This window comes from Pundamilia nyererei, unplaced genomic scaffold (genome assembly GCF_000239375.1).
Source record: "Pundamilia nyererei isolate P.nyererei 1_Seehausen unplaced genomic scaffold, PunNye1.0 scaffold00290, whole genome shotgun sequence".
NCBI classification, from domain to species: Eukaryota; Metazoa; Chordata; class Actinopteri; order Cichliformes; family Cichlidae; genus Pundamilia; species Pundamilia nyererei.
This window is the reverse complement of record NW_005187691.1, coordinates 502,548-509,573: the sequence shown is the minus strand read 5'-3', so window position 1 is coordinate 509,573 and position 7,026 is coordinate 502,548.

Here is a 7,026-nt window from a genome sequence, read left to right as displayed (position 1 = left end):
AGCACCGGCACCGTTTCAAAAGTACCGATTTGGCACCGGTATCGAATAAAACCTAAACGATACCCATCCCTAGGTGGGAGGGTGTTTAGATGACCTATGCAAACTGACTTACTTCTGCAAGTGTGAGGCTGTTCCTCCAGCACAGAGAGCTTCAAAAACCCTCAACAAAAATCAGATTCTCCAGTTACAGACAAACAAAAAACTCCAGCAGGGAGAAGGAAACGTGGTCCGGACCTTGCTAGATGCTGCTGGTCTGAATCACACATTAGCAGAGCATTTGTTGTTCCCACTGACCCATGTGGACAGTGACTGTGAAGAGCTGCTCTGGCAAACTGTAAAAGGGACAGAAAATGTAAAAAACCAAACAGGATTTCTAAAAAGACCATCTTAGAATCAGTAATGACAGAATGTACCCTGCCTCTGTCCCAGTGTTAGGTGGGACACACATAACACTGGGAAGATGGCTTATAGTAGGGATTCTGTAGAAAGATTGCTGGCTCTAATATTAATGCCATAAAATCCAAGAACACAATAACAGTTAGTACCTCAGATTTCTAGAGCCATTTAAAAAAAGTCAGTCTATGCATCTACTGTCTTCTGCCTATTTAATTCAGGGTCACAGCGGGAGGGTGGGGGGGGCTACAGACTGTCCCAGTCGTCATAGGTAGAGTCAGCCTGGACAGGTCACGTCTTTCGCAAGGCTAACAGAGAGACAGACATTAGTTAGAGTTGCAAATCTGTTTAAAATTACAGCAAGTTTTCAACAACTGTATGACTGACCACGTGTTTCTGTGTGTATAGTCCACTTCTCAGGAAGCTGCACTTAATTTTTGTAAGTCCCTTTCAGACTGACCTCACAAAAGGCTGATGTGGTTGGTCCAGTGGTCCAAATTAAGTATAGTACCTTTGTTCTAACCAAAACCTCACCCAAATATCATTTTATTATTTTATATATTAGTATGTGTGCACAGATCTTCATGCAATGTCATTTTTCTTGTTTAAATTTATAGTTGATGTATATTTAAAAATACAGATGTTAGAGGAATTGATTTGCTTTAAAAAAATTATGATATTTATTTATTATATTTATATTGAAAGGTCATTTTTATTCATTATATAAACTTCTCCTTACATTTCCTAACACTATATTGTGTCCTACATTGTCATTGCTCAGAAAGATATATAGACTCATTATCAGTGAAATGTTGTGGCAGCACAACGGACTCCAGTCTTCCCCTCTGTGATTCTTTTCCTTTCTCTGGCTGTGCATACCTTCTCATTACAGTGTCAAGGCATCCTAAGGAAGATGTTCATTCTCATCCCTCTGCTGCTTTTTCTTTCTCCTGTGTGTGGAGATCTGTCAAATTTTACATTTTACACTGATACTTACATGACAAGTTGGACAAAGGCACAGACCTTCTGCAGAAAGTACCACACTGACCTGATCACAATCAGAAATGAACAAGAGAACACATTCTTTAATGGCCGAGGGTGGATCGGGTTATATCGAGCTAATACAAATACATGGAAATGGTCCAGAGGAGACGAGATAACTAGCTTCACCAAGTGGGATAGTTCTCGTAAGTAATATGTTTTAAAGCTCAAATATTTATCTTATACTTTTTTAGGTGTAAGTGCAAATTATTGAGCTAGTTATTGAGTTATTATAGAGATTGCAAGATAAAATTCTTTGGTATTAACACAAGAGTACTTTGTATTGTAAAGTACTATATTTATTTATTTATTTATTTGTCTGTTTGTTTGTTATTTAATTGAAGCACTTTTCATAGGCCACTTTTTGCCAACGTCGGTGGCCAGATTTGACGCTTCTCAGCATGTTTTGCAATTTTGTTAGATGTGCCGAGGTTGAAACTGCACTGAAAAAAGTATTCGGTGTTAAGGACAGAAAACTTTCACACATATACATGATCAACACAAAAAGACACAAAAAGGCTTTTCTAGTAATTAATATTTCTTCTCTGCTTCTTCTTTCAGAGCCAGGTCAAAATGGAGACTGTGTATATAAGAAATATGGTGTATGGTTGACTGACGGTTGCAATGTCAATCATTCTTTCATGTGTTATGATGAGAAACTGGTTTTGGTGAAGGAGAATAAGACGTGGGAGGAGGCATTAAACCACTGCAGGTCTCTGGGTGCAGTGGACACAAATGATCCCAACTCTCCCTACAGGAACCATCGCTACGACCTGGCCACACTGATCACTACTGATGACCACACCTATGCACGGGAGAGAGCACAACAAGCTACCACTGATGAGGTTGGACAGTTTCCTACAGCTTATTTGTGTTGCTGAGAAACTCATACACCATGTTTACAATTGTCTCTCTGTTCAATGTTGTCAGGTGTGGACAGGCCTGTGTAACCTGGCTGGTGAGTGGCTGTGGGTGGGTGGAGGACAGATGCAATATGAAAATATTCCAAGCTGCCCAACTAATGGCTTCTGTGGCGTCCTCGAGAAGAGTGGTACTGCATCCTATGGCATAAGAAACTGTCAGCAGAGAAGGAACTTCTTCTGTTACATAAAGCCTTGAATCTGACCACATTTACTCAAGAACTACTTTAGTTTAATTTTGATTTCCTTATTAATGACTCTTAGTTTTGACTGCTCAAAAGTTTGTACCCCAACCGCATTAACATTTTCCCTGAAAACTCATACTTTCATTGTTCATATGTGATAATAGAAAACAATCATGGCACTGCCAAAGTTAGAAACAAGTATCTTTACATACAATTACAATTTTGTGTGTTAAACATTACTTTGTCAGAGAATCATTGGCATTGGCATGCAATTCCTTCTTACTTCCTGGAGTGCCCTCTACAAATTCTACATTTCAGTAGCAGTGGAGGAGTTATCAGGTGGTGTAGGTTTAATTCCTTTTCTTAATTTGTCAAATAATTTGCACAGAAAATGACCAAAAACACTTGATGTAAATTCTTTCATTGTTTTTTCTTCTGCTTGTGGCATGAATATCCACTGCTCTGCTGTCACACAACATGCTGCATGACAGGTGTAGCCAGTGATTGACAATGGCCAATTAATAAAGTACGTAGTTCAAATCACTGGGCAAAACAGCATCTGTATCTGTATGCAGTATCTCTGTGTTCCATGCGAGTCGATGTCCATGTCCATGGTCGGTTTCATGTTTCATGTCTTAGGTTCCCAAGTCATCACATGTGTTCAGGTTTTAGTTGTTTTTCCCAGTTTAGGATTTGTTCGGTTTGGGTGTTTCCAAATTCAGGGGTAGCATGCTTCAAAGTCCGCATCTGTAAGCAATGACATCACAGTGATGTGACGAAGGCTGTCCAAATTTGAAGAGTCCTCCAAATGCGACGACAAATGCGTCTTCCTTTTCCCCAGATTTGAAGGATGGGTCGGGTACATCCTTCGTAGTCCACCATATCCTAGGAGTCATTCCGGGTCATACGAGAGAATCTTTTGCATAAATTTAGAAGAAGAAGATGAATTTTGCGCATAACAATGGCGGACGAAGCGGGAGTGAAAGCAGGAGAGGAATACACTTAGCAGTTGTAGGAGACCCTATTGGCCCATTTCTATGGTGCTGATTACCACTAATAAGGTATATTTAATGGACTGGTAACGTACAATATCTCTTTCTTATTGTTAAATCATCGACCACTGGGGCTCGGTCACTCTGGCACAGCTGGCTGCCGGCGGAGCAATGTGCCCGGGAGGGCTGTGGCCCCCCCACACCCTCTAGCAGATCATTACATGAAGGAACCTTTTAAAAACAAACCTTTTAAATACAAGTGCGTCCATGCTCACAGGTGTACACACGGGTGCTCACACACACAAACGACACCCTTTTTGGCTCCTACCTCAAAGCACACTGTGCGCTGTCGATCTTACGTGCTGCACAATAATGTTTAATATTTAGTATTTACTGTCATATTCCCATATATCATCGTGATGTTGTTTATTCTATTGCTCTTAACAGGTGATCCAGGTGATTGATATATGTATTTTTTGTCTGCTTGTTTTGTTGGTTTTTGTTTTTTGCCCTTTCTCCCTCTTTCTTTCTCCTTTTTCTTTTCCTCATTCAAGTCTGTCTCGTATCTAGCAAGGGAAAATAAAAAATAAAATAAACAATAAAAGGTGAATCAAATAGACCATTACGGCAAGGCTGGGATGGTTCATTTGGTAAAGTAAATCCGTTGGGCATCTTTCTTCGCCTTTAGACAATAATTCTGATGGCAAAAGAGCCAAATGGGACAGGCAAAAAAAAAAAATAATTGACCACAACGCAAGCATGTGAGGTCTGTAGTTCTTTAGGTGCTGTTCTGGGTTCTTTTATGACCTCATGGATGAGTCATCAAAGCACTCTAGGATTCATTTAAATACTAATTTGAATAACAATTTAAATAGCAAAAATATAATAAAAAAAATGGTCAGGTTCATCGACGTTACAAGTTTCCTCCCTCCCACCATGGTTAGCTGGAGTTCCATAGCTTTAAAAATGGGTTTTAATCATTTCCAGCATGATGATGCCAAATACTTTGTTTCCCAGATGTTTTGTTTTTGCGTGACATGAGGTGTTACTTTAAAACTGAAGTGGCCTTTTCCATAAAACTCGGGTAATCATAGTTAATCCATGATTTGGGGTTGAGGTTGCATTTTCACAGCTTTTTTTACACATTCAAAACTACCTGGAATACATGGAAATCACATGATGCTTGTAAAGAAAGCAGCAAAGCGAGTTATTAATTAATGAGACAACTAAAGGTTGTAAGCTTTGAGTTAAATAGCAAAACAAACAAACAAAAATAATAAAAACATCCCACATGATGATTTCTTCTTTGATTGAGAGCCAAAACAGAAGCAGAAAGATCGCTAAACTACAGCTGAATGTTGCTGCTTTGTATCTGAAATGACAGAGATTTAAATTAATTTGTGGATGGAAAGCCAGAGCAATTCAAATGCTTTTAACATAGGAGGAGTCACCTTTTGCATAAATTTAGTAGAAGAAGAAGAATTTTGCGTATAACAATGGCGGACGTAGTGGGAGTGAAAGCGGGAGAGGAATACACTTTCAAATGTACATATATGAAAATCTGGTGGTACAAAATCTCCAAAAGTTGATTCTGTTCATCTGGACGTAGCGTTTTGTGGGAGAAACGTTTCGTCACTCGTCCAGGTGACTCCTTCAGTCTCAACTGACTGCAGGTTTCCAATCTTATAAACAGGACATTTGCATAATGACTGAAACCAGCCCACTGAAGGAACAATGGGCTGGGAGGTCAGATCCTTAATTTTAATTATGCAAATTCTCATGACCCTTGATCAGCAACCACTGATCAATGGCCATGAGTACCATTCACAGAAAGTTGGGGAATGGCTGCAATCACAGCATTTTGTACTGGTGGTAAAAAAGTTAAATTTTTGTAGTGGTTGTGGTTTTAGACTTTGTGCATTTGTTTATGGTTATTTTTAATAAAAATAATCTTTGTAAAAATTGCCAGTAAAATAGCTTGTATGGTGGGTCCTGCAGTTTTTCATGTAGTGGAAATTTCATCTGAATTTCAGGCGTGTGACCACGCCTCCTTCACGCCCCTCCGGCCTCAGGCTATAAAAGCCCCCCTTCTCAAATACCTGCTGTTCTCATTTTCATCCCCCCATTTTTCCCTCTCTTCTCCTCTTTTCCTTTCCTTCATTCATTTCTCATTAGTGTGGAGATCAGGGAAATTATTTTGCTGCTATTGTTAATAATCATCATCATTATTGTTGCATTAATAATATAATCTACAGCATTGATATTGCATTCAGATGTTTAAACAGTGTGTGTCTTTCAGAAAGACTAAGTTGCAGGCTGACAGGAAATTGCAGGTTTGCAGAGTGTGCCTTTTGCAGAAGTGAAATTGAAAGCAGAGTCTAAGTGCAGGTTATTCTGAGGATTACATGTAAGGATGAGCCTCTGTTCTGGTGAAAGGTCAGAAGTGCAACGGGTGAGATGAGAGAGCATTTAAGGACGAGACACACATACAGTTAGTGGGTTCATTTATAGGTGAGAGGTTAATCATGTTTGCTTGTAACTGTGGGTTTTGGAGAAGCAGCAGTCAAAAGGTTGACAGGAAACATCTGCCATGAAGATAGAGACAATGTTCCTTTTTAAACTGTGTTAAAAGTCATTGTGGTTTTGATGTGACCTATGTATGAAGTGTATCTGATGACGCATGAGGGGGCGTCATTAAATTCAAACCCTGATGGTATAAAATATCTGCCTATGCTTTGATTAGTCGGAGATCAGCGGAGCTGGTCCCCCCACACGTGTATTTCATTAAAATCAATTGTTTGACCAAGCTCTTCTGGACCATGGTTGTTTGTACTCTCCTTCCTCAATATTTGAACCTTAACATTAGTACATGGGGATCTGCCGTCGGCAGTCCCAAACTGCAGCATCAGTTCACACTTCCTCATCCCTCATCGCCCAACGTTACTGAGGATGTGGTCCCAGCTAGTGAATTGCCGCTTAACACAACTAATTTCGATTTTTTTCAATTTAACCTTTGTGATATGTTTTAGGGAACAAAGACAAAATGGCTCAATTTATTAAAATGAAAGGAGAAATTGATCACCTCCTCTCTGGGGTGAAGAAATCGGCCACTGTGGCATGGACGTACAAGAATAAATCAATAAATCAAAGCACACATCATATTCATCATATAAGCAGGGGTGCACATAAGTGGTCCGCAGGTGCACATTCGCTGTCAAAATAAAAGACGCGCACCAGATAAGAAGTTGCAACGCGTGTTTGCGTCCATATAAAAAGCTGTTTTTGTCCACTAGAGTGGGATTTTCACGGCATATTCTGCACCACATCTCTGTGCGTTCATCATTTGTTTGAAGCCAGCTCACCTGCTGCAACCACTTTTCTGAGACTACGCGCTTCTTTTGCGGTTCGGACTCCTTCTGACATTTCTTTGGAGGTGGAGGAACACCAAAGTAATTGCTTAAAGGAGCTTACTTCTTTGACGTCTTTAAGAGGTCT